Here is a 24,166-nt window from a genome sequence, read left to right as displayed (position 1 = left end):
AAAGCAGACAAATATCACATTATATCACTTACATGTGGAATCTGAAAAAATAATGAGACAAATGAACTTACTTACAAAACAGAAACAGACTCACAAACATAGAAAACAAACTTAATGGTTACCAAAGGGGAAAGGGGGGCAGGGAAAAATTAAGAGTTTGGGATTAGCAGATACAAGCTATTATATATAAAATAGATAAACAACAAGGCCCTACTGTATAGCACAGGGGACTATATTTAATACCTTGTAATAACCTGAAATGAAAAAATATGAAAAAAAGTGTGTGTATGTGTGTATATGTGTGTGTGTATGTGTGTGTATATATATCTATATCTATATATATATATATAAACTGGTCATTATGCTGAACACCAGAAACTAACACACCACTGTAAACCAACTATACTTCAATTTTTAAAATATGGAAAAGAAAACTGGTTTACTTTTCATTTATTTATTCTTTCTTTTTTTCTCTTTGTGAAGTATTTCACTCAAATGAAAGGAAAATACCAACATAAAATTCATCTTCCAAATTGATGCCATCTTCTTGAAGAATTTTTAAGTGGTGACTGTAGATGCCCTGCCTCCCTCACCTCCCAGTCAGATTTGCAAAACACTCTATTGAAAGGAACAAAGAACCATTTGCTATAAATGCCTCGAAGAAAAGTGATTTGTTGCAAGGCACAGTGGATCCACACTCTCTCCCAACTCTCACAGACACTGGAAGTCTCACAGCATTATGCTATTATGTTTATGCTATAGGTCCTGTTTCTGTATAAATCACCTTTTTAAAAAAGCATTCCCCAAACTACAAGATAATTTTTTTTTCATTCAAAAGGATCACTCTAGAAAAACTAAGTGGGAAAAGGTATAGACTTGACATAGATCATCAATCTCAAAGCAGCTAGTTTTCTTCTTCTTACCTGGTAGAAAAATGCCAAATTGGCCATGACTGAACTCGTGTTCTTACTCCCACCCCGACTGGAAATTCATGAGGTCTTTGAGGATAGTGATCTAACAGTTAGAAGATGTATAAATAGTTCTAAATCAAAATATTAAGTCCTGAAACTGCAAGTTTTTATTTTACTCCTACTAAAAAAATTAAGTCAATAGTGAAAATAGATGATTAAGGAAATGCATGCCCCTGTTTGGTAGGTAGTTATATGCTTCCTGGGTTATGACCTGGTCCATAGGATCACTATAATTCATGCTATGCCATGCAACACATATCCTGCTTTTGCAAGGCATAGATAAATCACAAGGAAAGGAAATGTGATGTACTTTGAACTGCACACATACATCACTTCCTAGGGTCTATATCCCATAACATCATTCTTTACATTTAGACAAATAACAAATTATCATTAATGAAAAGAACAATTTCCATGGATCATGGTTAAAAGTCGTATACATAAAAATATCCCAGAAGGATGTCTTAGTAGAGTTTCAATACTATTTTTAGATAGATAAGTGATATGTAATAGTAATTTTGTCTACTTAAGAAATCCAAGCTTTTCCCATAAAGTTAGCCCCTATACAAAAAGATATTCTTTCCGTTATATTTACATTCTTAATAGGAATAACAATTATCTCCTTCATCATATATGTGTCTTTTCAAAAACATTTGACAACATGGAAACAAAATTAATTTATTCTCAGGAAGGATATTGAAACATACCACGACTAGGACTGAAGAATAAGTTGTACCTCTTAACTGCAAATCTTGGTGGAATGCAATGTGTTTAATTGTAAAATGCCCTTAACATGGAAAGAAAGAGAATAACTCTTATGAGTACATTGTTATAATAATTCAAAAAGATTTAATCTGTGGACTGAAACAGATCAAACATGCAATTTCCCTTTTTTCAGCAGTAGAGGTTTTAAATTGCTTTCATTATTAGCCCTAGATTTATATTATTTTTTTTCAAGTTCAACCTATTCCTGAAAATGGATAATGAGTGAGGAGAGTGAGGAGAGAAAAGAACAGGAGGACAGGAATGGAGGGCTTTGGCAAGGAGAGCTTGCTCTAGAATGAACATTACTGTCAGGCTCTGTTCTGCCCTGTAATGCAAGGAAAGCATTGCGACATACTTAGAGGAGCCCCTACCATGCTCTTTAGGAGGTGACTAAGATAGTGACAGCTCAATGGCACATATACCTCCTAATAATGGCTTCTGGAGGTGCAAGATGAATGGCTGAAAGATGCCGAGAACCTTGAGCTTGCAATTATACATGCCAGAATTTCTTTGTAAAGACCTTCAGCTTACTGAGTCAGCAGCTGATTGCCCCTAGCATGACCCGGAAAGTGCACAACCCTTTAGAAATCCAGATCAGAAAAAAAAAATTAAATGGAGAAGGGAGAAAGTCTGCGTGGTTTGAATAGCGCCTGCCATGGTCTCTGAAGACACTTGTGCAGCTGAGACATTGGGAAGTCACAGAAAAAGTTTCTTGAGGATGGAGTGGCTGTTTAGTTCTGAGGCACTGAGGACATGTAAGATGCTACAGGCTTGGCTCAGTCCATTTACAAAGGACTAAAACAATCTTGTGGAGGGGTTTTGCATCACTGAAGAAAGGGAGGGTTCTGAGACCAACTGTGGCATTTTCTGGGACTTCCCAAACATGAGTTTTCATGACCCCTTTTTCCTATGTCTGTGCCAGTTTGTAGAGATGCCATATTTTCAGGATAGTACATAATCATTCAATAAATCTCCACATGCTAAGGTGAATATAACTACTAAGAGAAAAAAAATCTTACAAAGGCAAAAATTTGTCAAAATACATTTTTAAATCACTTTTGCCTTAAAATTCTGTCAGAATTCTCTTCCTTAGAAGAACTTCAGCCTATTACACACAAAAATAAAATTCTTGCCTTGATCTTACCATGGCAAGAGACAGCAAGGAAGTTTTCCCAGGCTGCTTTAAGTACACCATTCATGCAGCACATGGAAATTAAGTGAGTAGTTTCTTAGTTCTTTTGGAAGTGGTTTCTTTTTTGTTTTGCTTTACTTGCTTGTGAGGGAGGAGAGAAATGATATAAGAACTTTAGAAAACTAAGTGAGAAACATGTCATCATTGTGTCAAAATTATTTAGCTTAAAAGGATGCATTATTTTTAATGTATATTCACCACACACACTATGATGGCTCCAATGCTCGGGCTGGAGAATGCAAACTATGGTTACTATGCACTGGAGCTCAGCCTTGCCAACTACATTAATTGTAATTAACTGACAGATTGACAGCTACATATTGATGGACTGTGTGGTGAAGAGTCCTTTAATGTTACTATGAATAGTGTGGATGCATATTCACAGACTAAATAATTAGCAGACTTCAGACTGATCACATCTTGTCTTGTATTTTTTTTTTCTTGTATCAAAAAATACAACCAGTGTAGTAGACTTCCCTGGCACAAATAAGAATAACTACATGAGGGGTGGAGGATGTAGCCCAGTGGTAGAGTGCATGCTTAGCATGCATGAGGTCCTGGGTTCAATCTCTGATACCTCCATTAAAAATAAATAAATAAACCTAAATTACCACCTCCCAAAAAAATTTAATTAAAAAAAAAGAATAACTACATGAGCAGCAACCATTTGTCCTGCCATTTGTGTCCCTGGCCATTTTAAAGTAATAATAATATAAGTAAGCCATCTAGTCTAAGAACTAATAATGCACAACATTGAATTTTAAATAGAAAGGCATTTTTATCACACCCCTCAAAAATCAAACTCTATGCACTAGGATGGGCTCAGAAAGGACACATCTGCTCATTTTGCTAGTTCCCAAACTTGGGTAGGTTGGGCAGGAGGGAAGAACAGATGTCAGTTGGGGCCAGGCTGACACGAGTTTAAAAGTGCTCTACCACTTACTAGCCATGACCTTGGACAAACTATTCAATCAGCTATTCACTTTTCTCCTTGGTAAAATGAGAATTATAATATATACCTCAAAGTTTTTATTTCAAGATGAGAGAATAATGTGAATGAAGCACTTAGTGTAATGTCTGGCACAGGTAGACACTATATAAATTACAGTTGCCATTGTTACTGAAGCAGAATTAACAGAAATGGACTCCCTGTGACTACACAGACATTATGAACGGAGTGTATCAATCTTTTTCAAAATTACAAGGGGCACAGTAAATAGTCAATGCAGAATACAGCTTTAAGTCTTTTCTTTCCACAATTATTTCAGTTTTGTCCAATTCTCACTCCATTGTTGCTAATTCTATTCAACCCTCCTATGAAATGGAAATTGACCACTAACTGCTAATTTCACCCTGTTCTAGAATAAGGGTTTTGGAATTAAAGTGGACCCTGATTGTTAGGCAATGATATGGTTAGAATCAGTATTAAAAAGTATTTATCACAGACTATTTGAAGCATCTTCGTGTGACTCCAGAAATTTTGCTAACAAGGGCTTTAGCAAATGAAGGCATATTATAGATCTTTGCTGCTTTTAATTAGAAAACATTTGAAAATGCATAGCTGCACGATCTACCTGCCCCTCCTGAGGCCGTTTCTTACAGACACCACCATGGCTGGGAACTGGAACATCTAATGATGCATAGTAATGAACCATGAGATTCAGTGTTCCAGGCCAGCAAATGGACAATCAAAGGATATGTCATTTGCTTGATTGTACAGATCATTGGGAAATGGTGAGGAGGTTGTTTTTCAGTACCCTTACCAAGTTCCATTGCACACACTAGAGATTTCCAATGCTCTAATCTCCTGAGATGAGCACTGATGTATACTTAATTCATTTTCATCGACAGACTGCCAAACTCCTGTGTGTTGTTTATATTGTTGAATGACTGCTTTGTTTCATTGTTCCACTTACCTTTGTGAAACCCAGATTTTGTATTATCCCCAAACTTTGCCATGGATTTGTAATTAAGTTTTTCACTGTGAAGATATGCCCTGATTCTCATAGAGAAAGTACAAGAGAAAAAAGAGATCCAGGTCTATTGTACTTCCTATAAAGTGATCTTAAGATGAATTAGCTGCCACTAAACAGGTGATTCATTTAGTATACAGGGATTCCCCACCACCTCCTCTACCTTCCTTTTCGTGGACTTTCAAATCTTGACAGTACTGTAAAGTGATGGCTTTGTTCATTTCAAAGTACAGAGAGGAAAAAAAAAATCTATCAACAAAATTCCACCTGTGTACTTTCTGAGTGATTTGACTTCTAGCTGTGCTGCATTCTCTCACATACAAGCAGACACAGATGTACATAATCTCAGACAAGTTTGGCAAACAAAACAGAAGTTCATGCAGTGCTTTCCCCATAGCTTTGAGACAGCAGTAGCAGCCAGGCTCATATTTAAACTGTGGTGACCTTCCTGCTGGCTAAAACAACACATTATGACCTACCAGTGTCCTTGTGCAGGTGCCACGATTTTAAATCCAGAAGAATTCAAACATATGATTTCAAAGCATGTGTGATTATTTCTCATAAAACCGTGTTGGATTTTTCATCTCCTGCAGTAGCATCTCCCAGATAGGAAAGCGTGACATTTGCTGCAAATGAAATCTCAGGACAAGCAACACGTTCATCTCACACCAGAGACGAACGTATTTTGAAGTGTCCTGGAACACCTGTGTGTTCTTGTCCAGGGTTATCAGCAAAGCTTAAGACCCAGAAACCATGGCCATTTACAGTGTGGTGAGGCTGAGGCTATTCAAAAGGTCAACTGTGAACATCCTCAGCATCCCATCAATGAGCAGGAAGTGATCTTCTGTGGGAGAGAGGCCTCAGAGGAAATGGCTTGACTCTCTGAATCTCCAGGGAAGGCAAAGGATGAATAATCTATCAAAATGAACATAAATCTAAAAGTTAAATTACCCTGGGTTCTGTAACATGTCACAATTCACACAAGAGAATTGAACTCTTCACTGTTGCCCCTGTATTTACCCTCAGAGAAGCATGCCTGAAAACGGTATTAATAATCCTCCCATCACTCAGCTTGGATAGCTGTGAGGCTGAGATGTGGAGGTTCCAGCTTTGCTACCCAGAAAACTGTGGACTGAATTTGATGGTCAAACATATGGCTTGCTTTGAAATAACAGGTTCCCTCAGTTCATTCCTATATGAAGCAAGAACAATAAGGCAATGTCATTTTCATGACAAGAACTCAAAGAAACCATAATTTGAAAGCCACTGTGATGGTGAAGAAACAGAAGGAAAATATATGCTAATCATCACTAAAATAGAGGCTGAATTTGGCACCTTACTGATCATGTTAAAAACCAAGAAAACATCTTTTTAAGGAAGCAGACATGTCTTACCTCATTGATTTTCACTGCTCATTAAGACATGATCAGCTGCTCATTGGAGTTTCATTTCCTTTAATTTTCTGCTCTTGCTCAGCACTTCTCTGGATAAGTGCTTCATTTCGAGTTAATGCCACGTAAGCTGTTAGAAGTTGTTGATACTCCTCCCTTTCCCCTCATTTCCTACCTTAATTCCTAAATTTTGAGTCAGCCTATAATGCAGTAATAAAATGTGACCACCTGCATCACAAGGAGCCTGGGACTTTCACTCCCTACTAGATACACACACGCTCACACACACACAAACACACACACACACATACTCCTCCCCAACTCAGGCTGCCAATCTCTAGGTCCCATTATGGCCTTGGTAAATCTACTAACACGAAAAGTGTTCATGAAAAGCAACACAACAGGATCACCAATTATAGATACTTCAGAAAGAAAAAGTATATAATTTTTTTCTTTTTTTATTGAAGTACAGTTGATTTACAAAGTGTTAGTTTCTGGTGTACAGCATAGTGATTCAGTTATATTTTTCATATTCTTTATTGTTATAGGTTATTACAAGATACTGAATATAGTTCCCTGTGCTAAACAGTAGGACCTTGTTGTTTATATATTTTACATATAGTAGTTAGTATCTGCAAATCCCAAACTCCTAATTCATCCTTTCCCTCCCCTTTTTCCGCTTGTAACCATAAGTTTGTTTTCTGTGTCTGCAAGTCTATTTCTGTCCCATAAATAAGTTCATTTGTGCCATTTTTTTTAGATTCCACATATAAGTGGTATCATACAATATTTGTCTTCCTCTGACTGACTTACTTCATTTAGTATGATAATCTCTAGGTCCATCCATGTTACTGCAAATGGCATTATTTCATTCTTTTCATAATTTTTTAACAGCAGAGTTTAAAGCAACAGACCAGGGACCCCAGGCTTCCACAGGGGTGTCTATAGGGAAGAGGACAGAGTTCAAAAACTTAGAGGAGGACACAGAAAAGGGAGGCTAACATAGAAGATCATGAGATCTCAGTTTTGCTTAGAGATGCACATACACATGAACACACAAAAATGTGCCCAAGTAAGAGTTTGGCTCCACTCTCTGCCACAATCATTCCAGGACTCTTGGTACTTGATCCTGCCACAGCCCTAAAGTACCACGTGTCATTTACATTCACTTCTCTCTCATACAACTACAGATGAATTGAAGGCACAGACAGTGTCTTAATTTTTAAAATATCTACCTTAACACTAAATACGGAGTTGACAGCACATCAGAATTACCTAGAATTTTATAAAAATAAAGATTTCTAGGTCGTGCCTCAGACCTAGTGAATTAATATCTATAATGCCTATGACTGTGGCAGTCATACCTCTTATAGCTCTAGGGATGATTTTGTTATGCAACGTTGGTTGAGAATAATTAATTTAAATAGATGAATGAAAGAAATAGTTCTGCTCATATCCTTTTTACCTACTGTCTACACAGGGAAATGTAAACAGAATTCTGGCACTGCACAACTCCAGCAGACCCCACCCACATAAACCACAATGTGGATGGGAGTCCCTGGAATTATCTGACACAGTGACTCTGGAAGGTACACAAAGACCACATGGCTCACAATGTTAATAGAGAAAAAATGGCTGATGGCTCCAAGTCTTCAGTCTTTGCAACTTCAAAAGCTTGCCACTGGAGGATGTAAATTTGTGCAGCCACTATGAAAAACAGTGTGAAGTTTCCTCAAGAAATTAAAAAAAGAACTACCATACAATCTAGAAATTCTACTTCTGGGTATTTATCTGAAGGAAATGAAAACACTAACTCAAAAATATATGTGCACCCCCATGTTCACTGCAACATTATAATAGCCAAGATGTGGAAGCAACCTAAGTGTCCATCGATGAATAAATGGATAAAGAAAATGTGATACACACACACACACACACACACACATATACATATACATATATAAGTATAAGTATATAATAGAATAGAATATTATTCAGCCATAAAAAAAGAAGGAAATCTTGCCATTTGTGACAATATGGATGGTCATTGAGGGTATTACATTAAGTGAAAATAAGTCAGACAGTGAATGACAAATGCCATATAATGTCACTTATATGTGAAACCTAAAAAAAATCAGGTTTATAGAGATAGAGAACAGATTGGTGGCTATCAGAGATGGGGGTGGAGGGTGATCAAAATGGATGAAGGTGGCCAAAAAGTACAACCTTCTAGTTATAAAATCAATAAGTCCTAGAGATGTAATATGCAGCATGCAGACTATAGCTCAGAATACTATATTGTATTTTTGAAAGTTGCTAAAAGAGCAGATCTTAAAAATTCTCATCACAAGAAAAAATTTTTTACTATGTGTGGTGATGGATGTTAGCTAGACTTTTGTGGAGATCATTGGCAATACATACATACAAATACTGAATCATTATGTTGTACACCTGAAACTAATTCTATATGTCAGTTGCATCTCAATTTTAAAATAATAGTAATACATATTTTATAAGGAAAACTTAGCATTGCATAGTTTACTTATGGATCAAAAGAAAAACTTTCCATGAAAATAGAAGGAACTGGACTTTCCTCTCCAATTCTCCCCACAATAATATCAGACCACAGCAGAGTCATCACTGCTTTATTGAGTATTTAACAGCATAATTCTAAGGCATTGTATCTTTTGCTGCTAAGAGCTGATTGGTCCTAAATATCTAACTAACAGTTGCTATTTCCTTTCTGGAGTTTTATTAGGAACCTCCCCTGAAAAAAACTGCAGCACAGCTCCCTTGCAAACTCTGCTCTTTGTTTTGTCACTTCCAAACATAACAAAACAAGTACTTTACCCAAAGCACTGAAGGCTAGGAAAATAGATTGCAGCTGTCATTTTGCTCGAGTAGACCAAAAGTCAACTTCCAAATGTAGTATTGTGTTTGCAAGAACAGGAAAAGTGGCACCAACATTCATAAAACAGGGGACATTGATGCTTGGAGGAATTCTCTTCTGTAACAGGATTTGTGTTCTACTGCAAATATATCAAGTCTAGGGTGGACATTCCTAGGGGGAGGGGCTCTGTGATTGCAGGACAGATTGCTTGGACTCCTATATTATGGCTGGAACCATCCTCCCATTTATCCTCCAAATTCTCCATAGTACTACTTTTCAAACTTTAATGGATTTACTAATTGCCTGGGAATCATGTTGACATGAAAATTCTGACTCAATAGGTGAGTCCAGTCCTGAGGTTGCAATTCTGACAAAAGCCCTCATGATGATAATGCTGCCTGCCTGCAGATCACACTTGGAATAGAAAATACTAAATAAAGCATTGCAGAGTTAGCACACAAAGAACTTTGGCAAATTCTCCCTGGAGCTCATAATCACATTGTGATATCTAAGTACAGAATTCCTTTGTCCCACAAGGTCTTCTGGAGGTAATTTGAAAAGTTTATGAACTAAAAGAAAAACTTCCCAAGCTGGTTTTCAGAGGGAAAGATTGATTCTGTCATTAACTTAACATGGTTAAATAAATTCTAAGGGCAGAAGTTAGGTAACAGCCTCAAAAGGTAATTGTGATATGTCCACATTCTAATTATTCTCTCTGCTGCTATTGAGGATGTAAGATCTTTTCTAAAACAGTAATTTGGAATGTGCATGCGAGAATTTCAAGACACAATCCAAGATAATCAGAACTTTCTACAGGTAATTATCTAGTACATCTAGAAAGCCACTCAGCACACAGAGGGTTCTTCAAGGGCATCAGAGCCACTCGCAAGTGGCATAAAATGCAGCAGAAACCTTCGCACACTGGAAGCAATGCACAGCAGAATCTATGGGTGACTCACATTTACTCAGACTGCCCCTTTCAATCTGCCCTCACCTTTGTTCCTGCCTTGGCATTCTTGTTCCTGACACTGAATTCACTCCTGTTTGCACAACTTTGGAGGATATTTCTTAAGGTTCTATTGGTATTTATCTAAACGCTCATTTGTGATGAGAAGGATGAAGCAGATGTGTGGGAATTTGCTTCTGCAGGAACATTGTCCCCTTCTGTTGAGAGATTCAGACTGGGAGCACAGCACTGATCAAAATTTACATAGTGGGTGTCTTTTAGATCAAAATGTATCATGAATCAAAAAGTAATTTTGCACTGGCAATGAAACCCAGCCAGATGTATGCCCTAATGCATTCATGTTACTTCCCTGCATAAGATGAAGTGGTTAAGCCAATAATATAGATCCTGCGCCCCCTGCCATGGTCTTAGGACAAAATAAGCCCCACGTGGTCCAACAGGAACAGCCTCAAGGGAAAGGAGTCAGAGAGAGGCTGACCTGCTTTGATGGACAAAAGTGAAGTGGGGGGTTCTTACACAATGTCATATCCCTAGTCAGTTGCCATGATCCTTGACAGTCTGGTCAGTTAACCCCCAAACTCAACAGTCTAGGAAAAACTGGGACAAATTTCCCAGCATCAAATCAGTTCTAATACTAAAACTCCACATCCTGGGCACCCCCTCAATCCTGGGGAAACCAGCTCATCTCCAGCTTGCCCGGACGTTCGGTCTTACCTCTAGGGACCATTAATCATAGAGTCTATCATCACTTACCAAGGACTGCTAAGTCCTAACAAAAGTAATTTATGCTCTGAAGAAAAGAGGCTGTACCTGAGAAAAAGTTCAAAATGAGACTTAGAGGACTCACTGAATAATAAGATGTGATGCAAAGGCTGACACGGTGGAAAGGAGAGGAGGAACAGTGTAACAGCTGTAGGTTCTACTTGTGTGCCTGTCCTTTTCTCACTGGATTCACAAGGATCGCATTCTCCTTTCATGCATTTAATTCATGTTTATTGAGCTTCGTGCTGGTCCAAGAGTTGTACCCTCTGTTTGTGGTCATGTAGTGAGAGGTACAGTTAGAAAAATACACCAGAGGATCTTTTACTGTAAAAAATTAATGAAATGCCTCAGAGGGAAAGAGGGGCTATAACATTCTCATACTTACAAAGCTCCTAAGAGACAATCTAGAATATTCCTTTACCGAGAGTTCTAAGGTCCAAACAAAAAGGCTTAAACTACGTCTTGCATTTTGTCTCAAAACACACAGCCTTTGAGAGTCCTATCTCCATATTCCAGACACCCGGGCCATGCCACAAGGGTCCCTGGGTTCCCCTTGATCTAACCCATGCAGGAAATATCTGCTCTTAACATAAATGTGAGCATCCAGTTTGACCTAAGAAATGTTGGCTCTCATTCCCATAAATGTCCACACCATAAGATGGTGAAAAATGATAGAAGATATAAATCTAATCAAGTCATTTGCCTCTTTGGAAAAATGTCTAGTTGTGAAAAACTGCTGACCTGCTTCCATATAGATGACCACATGTTGATATTAACTTGTCAAACCCCAGTGGTAAGCTCATTGACTTTTCTTTTTTTGAAAGTGGGTATTTCTCCTGAACTTCCTCTATGCACCTACGACTTTGCACTCCTACCTGCAGTCTTTTCCTCCAGGATACTGACAGTCACGCTAGGTTGAGCCATAAGAGACGGCTTTGTGGTGCTGTGAACAAGCTTAGACCAGTGATCATATTTTATTCCAATCCATCCATCCCAGGTCTTCTAAGCACACACACACGAGCTCCATAACTCACTCAGCCAAATTCTGATAAAGCATTTACTTTTCACTCCCTGTCACCATGCTCTATTCACAAAGAGAATCATACAGTGAAAAGAAATAGTTCACTTTCTGCAGAATAACTCTGGGCCTCATGGTGCTGGGCCAGTAACTGGCTGTTTTCCTTTTTGGCCATTCCCTCCTGCTTGCCGTGATGATTCAGTGGATTGGCCCCAGACAGTACAAGATGCCTGCAAGCCCCACTCAGCAGGCTCTAACCTTACATCACACAAGGAGCCCAGAGCTTCTAATTATGCTGATGGCACCGAAGAACTGTGGCTTCTTAAGTGGGAGATCCTGAATGATACAATTCATTTTTCATTTCAAAATGACCACAGAGTCCTTTAATTGGATATCAGCCTGTCGCAGCAACAGAAAATCTAATTCTTCAGCATAACCCAAGACTTCTAGAGGCTGAAGAAATTTTTATCATCGTTTCATCAATTGGCATCCTGTAAAAGTCCCATAAGTCTGCCTTGCTGAGAGCCGCTGTAATCGGTGAAGCGAAGCTATACTATAGCAAGTCCTTCTGTCACTTAAAGGTGCTCTCACGGCTCAAGACAGATCTGCCTTACACAAAATTTTATACTATAGTGAGGCTCCTGTGTGTTTAATGATGTGTTTGCCCTGCATTGACCAATTAGGAAGGAAATAACATACTGCGAGGGAAAAAAACCCTATTTGGCTCCTTAAGTGCTTATTTTATGATGCATAAAAAATGGGCATGCAGGAAACAAACTACTAAGACAAAGACCTAGGATATTTTAACCTGACTTTTGAGTTTTGTAGCAACTTTCCTCAACTCTGTGCTCCGTGTTTTCCAGTTGTGTTTAAGAGCATTCAAAAATTGACTTAAATATACTTGCGTATATTCATAAAACCTGAATATACCTGATTTAGTGGTGCGTGTGTGTGTGCATGTGTGCGTGTGTTGCAGGGCTAAGAATCTTAGCACTCTACCCAAGACCAAACAGGAGTTATATACTTATTCTCTATCTTCATATTCCGTAGATGTTGGATCCGTTATAATGGATATACCTGATTCCAACGCACTTGAAGCAAATATAAGAATAACAAAGCACTTGTACGTTGAATTGATACCTTGCTACTGATTTTAAAATTATGATATGATAGTCTCCTATTTATATTTTAAAACAAAAAAACATATAATTATTCATTTTTAATATATAAATCTTCCATCTGGCTGAAAATGCACCACATATTTTCAGAGAGGCAGTAGCGTGTCATCTTTGGGAACATGAGGATAAGAGTCAGTCATAGAAGGATTAGAATCCTAGCCTGGCAACTTAGTTATTTTGTGAACCAAGGCAAGTTATTTCACCCCTTTGGGTCCCATTTTCCCCACCTTTAAAATGATAACAATAACATCTGCCCCATTGGTGTTATGAGGACTAAATAAGAGAATAAACCACTTAACATAGTAATTAGCACATATTATGTCCTTAGTAAAAAGATATAATTTGTAAAGGTTGCCACAGTTCGGTAATTATTTAATACAATTTCAAATGTGTAACTGGCATTAAAAAATATTTTAGTGACATTTATGGACATTCATTGAGAACCTACTGTGTTCCATGTACTATTCTACTCATAGGAACTATAAAGAAAAAGGCAAGCTGCTTGTTCTCAGTAAAATCACTATCTGCAGAAAGGGATGCCTGAATTACAGTGAAAATATTCTTACCAAATAAAGAAAATGAGAAAATATGGATGCTTACCTGGCTTTCATTTTCACAACTTTCCATGTGAATACTAATGCACAAAGAGAAATGAAGTGTCTCATTAGTTCTAGAAACTAAGAATACTGGCCTGTGACCAACTGGACATGAGTCAAACTCCTGATGAAGTCACGAGACAGAAAGCAAGCCGTTAAAGGGATGAAGGAAGCAGAGGAAGAGATTCCATCCAGCAACCCCCACTGGGTACCTCTTCTTTATAAAAGCAAGGGGATTACTCTATCCCCAGGCGGGAGCTTCCTAGGCTGGCCAGAGCCATTTCTGTGCTATTTCTCTCACTTCTAAGACCCTCATCATCTCTCCAACTCTTTTTCTTGCTATGTACACTGTTCTTAACTTTATATTTTCAAATAATTTTAGCTCTACAGAAGAGTTACACAGTACAGAGAATTCTTGTACACTCTTCAACCGGCTTCCCCTATCTTACGTAATACAAATATCAAAACAAAGAAATGAACATGGGTACAATACCATTAGCTATACTAGACACTTTATTCAGTTTTTACCAGGTTTCCTACTAATGTCCTTTTTCTGCTTAAGCCTCTAATTGCTATTACATCGCATTGATTAAGTTAGATATTTGGCATTGCAACTCATATTACATGTAGTTGTCATGTCTCCTTAGTTTCCTCCAATCCATAATAGTCCTTAGTCTTTCCTTGTCTTTCATCATCTTAACATGTGCAAAGAGTACTAGTGAGCTATTTTATAGTACATCTCTCAATTTGGATTTCTCTGATGTTTTCTCATGATTAGGTTGCAGTAATGACCCCAGAGCAATAGTGTGACCTTCTCAGTGCTTCATACTGAGGAGTACATGAGGCCAATATGTCTCAACTGGTGATGTTAACCTTGCTCGCTTGATCAAGGTGTTGTCATCCAGGTTTCTCCACTGTAAAGTTACCCTCTCTGTACTTGACAAGTATGTAGAGTTTGGGTCTCCCTTATTTCAATTTCTCATATTAGAAATTCCCTCTGTTTCACCTATACTTCCAGGTGCATTTCACCTTAAGGCTCAGCCATGATCTCACAACAGTCACTGGGGTTCACGTAATGCTCAAGTGCCTCACAGTGAGACAAAGGCAAGCAAGTATTGTCTGAACTTTCTCAACTGCAAGTTACAGGAAGTCCCGCTCAAAGCAGCCTAAACAAACAAAAAAAGGGAATGTATCGGCTCACATAACTGTGAAGGCCAACAGTGAATTTTGTTCAGAATTACCAAATCTTTGGATTCAAATAACACCATTAAGGCTCTTCTCTCAACTCTGCTTCTCTCTTTGTGCTCATTTCATCCTGTACAGGCTCCCTCCACATGGGGTGGAATATAGTTGACCAAGAGCCCCAGGTTCATACCCTTTCAACCTCGCACCCCTGTGGTTAAAGGATCGATGTATCAATTCAGTCAATAATTATATTTGGCTACTTTACTTTTGCGGGACCACTTCTGAACCAATCTCTTGTGGCCTGTGGAATGGTAGTTGGTTTTTATTTGTGCTTCTTTTCCTGATATTTTATAATGAATATGCATTGCTCCTGAAATACATTTTTACTATTAATAATAATTAAATAATTATATTTAATTATATGATTAAATAAAATAATAAAATAAATATTAAGTTCAAATGAGACAATGTTGATTATAAAAGTTCATCAGCATCTTGTACTTCTCACCTAGAGGGTCTCATAGAGTAAGAAACAGGAACTCATGAACTGTTTGGTGGTCTCTGAGGGGTGAGAGACTCCACTAGGAGTCCCTGTTGCTGTGATCTCCTGCTGGGAACCACCACTGTGCCCACCTCTAACAAATGCAGTCCCTGAGAGTTGATGATACTTGTTAGCATTTGTAGTAGAGCTGAGCACCCCAAGAGGTCCTCACTGCCTGACTGTCTGAAAAAAATTAAGCTGTCTATTTAACATTCAGTTATGGGCAGAGATCACTGATTTTCTTTTTTTTTTTTTTTTTTTTTGTAATACTCCTTGTTAAAGAGAAAGAATAACAATTACCCAGCAGAAAACTTAATAAGAAGCTTGGGGAAACTAAAAATCTAGGTGGAAGCTTGGATCAGCACAAGTGTTCTTGAGACTATCACCAAAAAGGGAAGTTCACCTAGGGGGAAATAATTACCTAATCTGGACAGACTAAAATTAGCCTATAAGCACAGCACTTGGAAGATTCTAGGATACTGTTACTTTAAGAACCATTGACCTAAAAGTAATAATTCACTGGGAATTTTTCCAACAAACAGAATGATATATTCCAGCAACAGCAAAGCCAAGTAGGCATTAGGGAGGCTTTTAACAAACACTACCAACACACAGGGAAGATTATACATTTGCCTATGTATCCTGTACCTTATTGAATCAAGAACAGGATGGTAACAATGCCAGACTTGGATATTTCAGTCTAAATTATATCTCCAAATAAAAAATGCTAGATCTTTTCTAAAGTTAGCCAGAATCCCTAAAGCATCTGGTAAATTTAATAATTCATGGACAGAGAAAGAATATTTACTTTCAAAACATAAACAGCACTGACTATTATAACTTTACTCCTCATTTGCCTCCCCAAAATAATCCTACAGTAAAAGAAATCAAATCCAATGCAATCTCACGTTACACTTTTTGAAAATGTACTAGTATACTCTGCAAAATCATGTGTATAACTTTATTCATTGTTAATAACACTTTTGTGTAATCAAAACTATAATCTCAGCCTTATTTTATGTTTTCATCCATACACACACGGAGATATTTTGGGATCCATGCACACTGAACTGAGTTACAGTTCATTCAAATTCCCCTGGCTAGTTCTGTAATTACCTTAATGAAGCATAATTAACTATTTCTTAAAATAACTTTAATTGAGATACCATAATTAGGTAAAAGTGCACTGTGATTTTAAGGGTTTCATAATAAATCTTTTGTTTTTGCATCTATCTCCCTGGATGTAGCAGACATGTATTACTTTATTCCTGAACTCTTCTTCTCTTCAGGGAAAGAAATGGGACTAAGTTAATCACCATCATAAACCCACATTGAATTAACTTCCTTTTTGTTACCCTAATTATCTTTATGTTAAATTACAAGTGGTTTCTGGAATATTGAGTTTATTGACTTTTATGAACTTACATAAAACTCACACAGTAAATAAAACTCCAAATGCAGAGAACAGACAATTAAAGTACAAAACTGTTTCCACAGGCATTCAGTGATAGTGATTCTGAGGTCTTCTCTGGGGAGCACCTTTGTTAAGTGACAGTGGAGGAAAATGTATAAAAACAATTATATTTTTCTCATTCCAGAGAGATTGTGTGTCTAACACACGGGGCTTCAGTAAAAGATTATTCTGAGTTCACATCTCACCTCTTTCTTTGACTTGCTAAGTGAAGCTGGGCAAGGTCTTTTAGCTTTACTTCAATTTCCTTTTCTTTAAAACAGGAGTAATTCTACTCTGAAGATACATTGTGAGGATTTGATGAGATAAATTCTAACCAAGACCTGTTACTCAGTAGGCACCAAAGAGATGATGGGGCCTTTCCTTCTGCCTTCTGCATTCTTCTTCTCACAGATATCAATTCGTGACTGAGAACGGCTTCCAAAACAGGTGGAGGAAAATCAGAAATTACTAAGGAACCTCTGACAAATAGACACACACAGAAAACTATTCTTTGAAAAAAGTCAACCACTAAGTACCTTATTTTCCCCCAGGCATCACACTTGGTCTCTTTTGTATTTTTGATCACATGATTCTTTCTGTGTGATGTGCTCTCTCCCTTTCAGTTATCTGTAGCTGGTAAATTCTTTCTCATTGATTAAGACTCAAATAAAGAGTCACCTCCTCCTAGAAGCCTCCTTCCTTGACATAATCCTCAATACCCACACCTCTTCGAGAAAGGCCAGATTGGATGTCTTTCCACAGAGCTACCATGCTGGAGATATATAGTGGCATACAGGTTCTACACATATCTGCATATGATGGCCCTGAATATATACCCATCATTGCCTTTCTAAATGTCATTATCATTGCCTATTTATGTGTCTGTTTATTCCATCAGATTGAATTCCCTTAGGGTAAAAACTAGGTGATTTTCATTATTATATCTACATTACCTATAATAATGCAGGCACAGAAAAGGTATTCAATAAATATTTGTTGTATGAATGAATGAATGAATGACAATATAGTGGTTAGGAGCACTTATCTTTGGAATCATAAATATGTGGGTATCCATCCCAGCTCCACTATATACTTATGATGTGACCTTGGACAAATAACTTTTCTGAGTCTCAAAAATATTCTCCAAAAATAGGAATGATATGACCTACCTTACAGGATTGCTGGCAGGATTATGGGTGGCAATGCATACAAATTATATAAAGAGCTTAGCACTGTCAATAAATAATATGGTGGGAGTGAAAGTGTGTGCAATATGTGTGTACATATGTGTAAGTTTAGCTTCATGTTCTAGCAATAAATTAAAGGCTAAAGATATTATTTGGAACATTGATACTCTTCTTCATTATATCACAGAATTGACTGCCTCTTCCTAGGAGATACGGTACAGCTATATGATTCCTGGAACTTTATCTTTTGGAATGAGTGATAGCATTCCTTCCTTAGAGGGAAATATATTGTCTTGTGACATGGGCAGAAGCCAGTTTGAAGGAGCAAAAAAAACCTGGGCTTTGAAATCAGATCAAATAGGTTTTCATTCTGAATCCATCCCTTTCTAGTTGATAATCCTGAAAAATCACTGAATCTTTCTGGAACTCAATTTTCTCAATTAAATAATAAAACCAAATTTCCATGGATAAGGTGAGATGTTGTGCAATAGAGCACTCACTATGGTGTTTGGACCCATCAGGCAATGAGTAAGTGTGACTTTTCCTGCTACCACCTGCCTTTGAACACACCTACGGGTGCCACAGTAAACACACTGCTCTTATTCTCCATGTGCACAGCCTGCTGTTGGAGGAAGAGAATATGAGAGTGGCTTGGGGCTAAGGCTGAGGCCCTAAAATATTGATTGCAGAAAACCCAAGCCAATCTATCCTGTCACTTTTGTTCTATCCTGTGTTACTTATTGTTTCTGTATTAGGTGGCAGTAAGAGGGTATCTAAAGGAAAAATAATGGAATAGGACTAAAGGAATTAATGCATTGAAGCAGAAAGGTCAGGAAAGTCTGTTTTGTTTCCCATAATCTCATGATTTCCTCTCATGCAATCAACACAAAGCTCATAATAGCCTCAGATCAGTCCATCAACCCCCTTAGGACATATACACAATGCTTTCCCCAATTTCTTGATTCCTTGACTTCTCAGTTTCAAAACAGCTTAACATCAAAAGTCTTTTGAAATATTCTTCCACTGCAGGTTTTAACAAGTGTACTTGAATCCTCAGCTTATAAATTATAGGAATACAGCCCCTTATTTGCTTATAAAAATCTCTCTCTGCTTCTTTTAACATATAGTGACCAGGCAAAGGAGAAAAAAATGTCCTAGAGCAACTTGTTTAAGATCCTCTCACTCTGTGAATCTTTGCCCCATCTAACTGCCAGCTGCCTTATTTGGTGTTAGAGAATGAAACATAGAGGACCCTACACAAAATTCCTATTCTTTGTCTTTTCCTAGGTCTCTGCCCCCATCTGCTTTCCTACCCAAGTAAAGTGGGCTGGACAACTTAAGAAACAACTTTTGGCACTGAAGGTGCAATAGCAAGTCAAAGCAAACCCATTATCTGCTCTTAAGTAGCTCCCAGACTAGCAGGGAAGACAGATGTTAATCAAATGTGTAGTTTTATGCTGCAATATGATGTCAGTTTGTCCATGCAAAAAGGGAAAATGGGTGCTTGGGATAGTATGACATGTCATTGCTGAGAAGCAGAATCAAGAAAGAAATAAGAACAATTACTGCTACCTACCTATGATGGTTAATTCTGTGTGTCAACTTGGCTAGGCTGTAGTGTCCAGTTGTTTGGTCAAACACTAGTCAAGATGTTGCTATGAAAGTATTTTTTACATGTGATTAATATTTACAATCAGTCGGCTTTAAGTAAAGTGGATTATTCTATGTGGGTAAGCTTCATCCAATCAGTTGAAGGCCTTAAAAATAAAGACTGAGGTTTCCCAAAGAAGTTCTGCTTCCAAACTGAAAATTAGAAATCCTGCCAGAGTGTCCAGTCTGCTGACCTGCCCTGCAGATGTCAGACTTAAGACTACAACATCAACTCTCCTGAGTTTTCAAACTGCTGATGTGTCCTAGGATTTTGGACTTGCCAGCTCCCATGATTACAAGAGTCAATTCCTTCCCCTAAGCAGTTTTATGGAGCCAATTCTGTAACAGGGTACTGTTTTTCTGGAGAAATCTGATTAACATACTATCCTTCTCTCAATACCACAAATGCATCACACATGTGCACACATGCGTGCACACACACCACACACCCCAGGGCTAAAAATTCTAAATATCATAATGTTGTCTGTGCAGTGGCAACTCATGCAAGAAATGAATTTTGGCTTCTTTCAATGCTGGAAAAAAACCCTGAAAGCATCTAGGCATATGTAATAGTGTACTTAGTGGAACATTTCCTGTTGTCTCAGAGGTTTAGCTGAAGCCCTAAAGCTAAGGACAAACATCGTAAAGCTATGCAAAAACACCTCTGCATGACTTGCTAGGAGCTGGCCCAAAGCTAGGTAAGCAACCTTTAATTTGTTTCCCACCTCCAAGCTATGTAAAGAAAAGGCCACCAGAAGATGGATGAGCAAAGACCGTTGAGTCAACAATACTTCATGGAGGGCTGTGGACACATTGTATGTTGGGGACTTTCTCGCATCCCCACTGCTACATCAAGCCAAATGGTTCCCCGAAGAGAATCATTTAGAGGGTTTGACACATAACCCTAGTATTTGAAAGGCACAAGGACTGGTGCCTGAAAAAGTCCAAAGTGAGCAGCTAACCAGGACAGAGGAAGAAAGGGAGGATGTATTGGAAAAGGCATGCATTTCCAGAATTTAGTGGGGTACAGAGGTCAAATTTACCCCACAAGCCCAATGAGTGTGACAGAGGGTGGCCAGGAATGATTGTGACAAGGAAATCTACTGCCAGGTGCAGGGTCTCCCACAGCAAGAGACTGGATAGGTTTCATAGCAAGAAGTAGGATTTGAGGAAGGTGAATCAGGGAATACTGTAGTGTTACCAGTTCCGCTAGGGTGTCACCCTAGAACCCAGGAGTGCCCCAGAAGAGAAAGATTCAGTTTGGGGGCATCATCTCACAGAGGGTGTCTATGCCCCGCCCTCCATCCATCCAGTGATCTTTGTCCTTTTCCTCTAGTTCCTTCTTCTCTCTGACTCAAACAGCAGAGGGAGTGTGGAAGGGCAAAGATGCCTGCCCTCCTCCCTATGCAGATTTCTGACCTTTAGAAGAAGACAAACTAAATTAGACAAGTGAGACTGAACTTATTAATATATGAAACTGGAGAAATTGTAGATCTGCTACATACTCAAAAAACTGATTTAAAAAATAAAAAACTTACCCAAGATTCTACCCTAAAAGAGCAGTCTTGGCCACTCTATGTCAAACTTTGCTCCTCAAAAGTGCAGCTTCCTTTGCTATTTTGTTTCTTCTACTTAGCATGTGCCCCCAGTTTCCATCCCCATGCTTCCCAGACCAAATAATTTCAAGTTGTAATTCAACCTTACCTTAACAGAATCTTTAAGCACATTTAAATAAAATATACTACCATTTTGAAATAGAGATACAAAGTAATTTTTTCTGCATGCTAAAAATTATGTCTGAATAACTATTAACAGTAATTTTTTAAAAAGATATTTTTCAGATTGTTTTTACTAGAAAACAGGAAAGTAGGTAGGAATGATCATTTATTAAAGTGCTTATGAAAATATATTATACCTTCTGTATTTAATAAATAAAAATGCTCCTGAATGCTTCCTAACAGTAGCAGACTTAAGGCCAATCAGGAAAAGGAATGTAGGAATGTGGCTACACACCCACACACATGAAATAAGTAACAGTTGTTCTTGTATTATTCATTCTACAGCAGACTAGATGGATGATAGATGCATAGATAAATACACAGATAGATAATAGATGTGTAGGTAAACACACAGATAGATACACAGATGGATACCAGATAACATGAGCAAGCTATCAGGGCACTATTTTGCACTGTAAGATTCAAAGTTCAGAAAAGATGAGGGCACTAGAAATATGGGTAAAACAAGTAGAAATGGTGAATTTAGATGATGAGCAGAAATTCTTCTCATTAAAGTAATAATAATAATTATAATAATTAATTACTTTTTAATAGCCTTTTAAATGTTTCAATTTGAGAGCACTAGATAATGAAGACAATGAACCAAATAATCTGATAATCCTGGCTCCTTCATTTACTCGTTAAGCCACTTTAAACAAACTAGTTAAATTCTCTGGGCCACCATTCTACTTATCTATAAAATGAGTAGAGTAGATTATACAGTCTTTAGAGTTATATGTAAATATAAACTTTTAAAAGGCAATGTAGTACCTCACCCCTTCTCTTCTTAAAGCTACATCTCATATCTCTTAATGAAGTTACATCTCATTTATCTTGACACTCCCACCCCCTTCCTATGGCAAAGGATGATATATGGTGGCAAAGATAGGAAGCAAGGAATATAAATGAAAAAAATATAAATGAAAAACTGCCATAACTGTAAAAAATATAAATGAAATTTCGAGTCACCTCTGTTCTAATTGGACTGATTTGTGCTGATTTGTGCTGATTTGTTCTTTTTTCCAGCCTTCATTTGATCTCCTAATGGGGTGCCTCACCAGAGACTAAACTCATTTGGTTTTTCGCCTTTGAGCTAGTTAGAGAATAGGTGCCAGAAAGTCCCCACTGGTCACCCTAACAGAGCACATCTCCTTTGATGGCTGCAGGCAGCTTGCCTCAAGAGTGGCTATAGGGTTCTTTGAATGCAAGATGCAAAGTTATTCCTAGGAGGATAGGTAGGAAATAAAGCACAATCTGACCCATTTTTTGTCTGTGATTCAGAAAGAGAAATCTACAAATTCAACCCAATTTCAAACACAGTCCCAATGGGTTTGTCTTGTTTTGGATCTTGACAAGCTGATTCTAAAATCTCTACTAAAGATAAAAAAAAAAAAAACAATTTGAAGTAAGAGAAGAAGAAGGGGGTCAGTCTGCCATATAACAAGCCTTGTTATAAACTACATTATTTAAGACAGTACAAAAAAAAAAGACAGTACAATACTGAAGCAGAGACAGATGACTAAACCAATGGAAGGGAATAGAAAGCCCAGAAACAGACCAATGCATATCTAGTAACTTGATATAGAAAAGAAGTACAATTGCAGAAGAGCCGAGGAAACATGGACAAGTCAATGAATGATGCTCATACAACTGGTTAGGCATATGGGAAAAAACGGGTTTCCTGTCTTAAACGAAAATAAATTCCAAGTCGTTTAAAGACTCAAATATGAACAGCAAAACTTTAGAACATTTAAAGGAAAAAACAATAGAATACCGCTTTTTAAAATACGTTAAAAATGAATCATAAAGAAAAAGATTAATAAATTAGACTATATTAAATTAGGAATTTCTGCATATCATATGGAAATATTAGAAGAAAAAAAAATCAAAAGATAAGCCTTAGACTGAAGGAAGATACCTGTAACCAGTTTAACACAGAATAGATCAATATCAAGGAAAAGCAAGCCAATAGAAAAACATGAGAATGATATTAAAAGGTGATCATGAAAGTGAAAAGATGTCCAACCTTAAATCAGGGAAATACATAAGAGAACTAAAACAAGTTAACATTTCATATCCATCTAGTATTACCAAATGCTGAGAAAATATCTTATAAATTGGTACAATCACTTTGAAGAGTAACTTAACAATATCTATTGAATTTGAATATGCACAGATCCTTTTTACCCAGTAATCCACTAGGACAAACTACCAGACTACTCATTTCATGAGCAAAATCATGAAAGATAAAAAGATCTGAAACTCGGGGGAAGCAATTCATTTTTTGAAGACCAAAAGTGATCCGAATCGATAATGTTTCCCATTTACCCAATCATACTGCACATGCCTGACATCCCTCCCATTTTTATTCAACTGCCATAAATGCACAGCTTTTATTTCAGTTTCAGCTGTTTAGTGTTCCTTCTCCACCTAAGTGAGGTTGGACTGATGGTCACTGGAGACTTCCTGCAGAACTTGGGCACATCCACTCATCCTACTCTGACCACCATTACCACCTCATATCCACCACTCAGCTGCTGGCTAGCAGGACCCACATAACTAGACTGGTTGGAAATGCCCATCCCTCCCATCAGTTAACAACCATAAGCACCACCACTTACCCCTGTTGTAGAATTCAAGAGTTCTACATAGCTGTGATCATAAGCACC

Source organism: Camelus bactrianus, chromosome 14, assembly GCF_048773025.1.
Source record: "Camelus bactrianus isolate YW-2024 breed Bactrian camel chromosome 14, ASM4877302v1, whole genome shotgun sequence".
NCBI classification, from domain to species: domain Eukaryota; kingdom Metazoa; phylum Chordata; class Mammalia; order Artiodactyla; family Camelidae; genus Camelus; species Camelus bactrianus.
Note: the sequence above shows the minus strand (reverse complement) of the source record.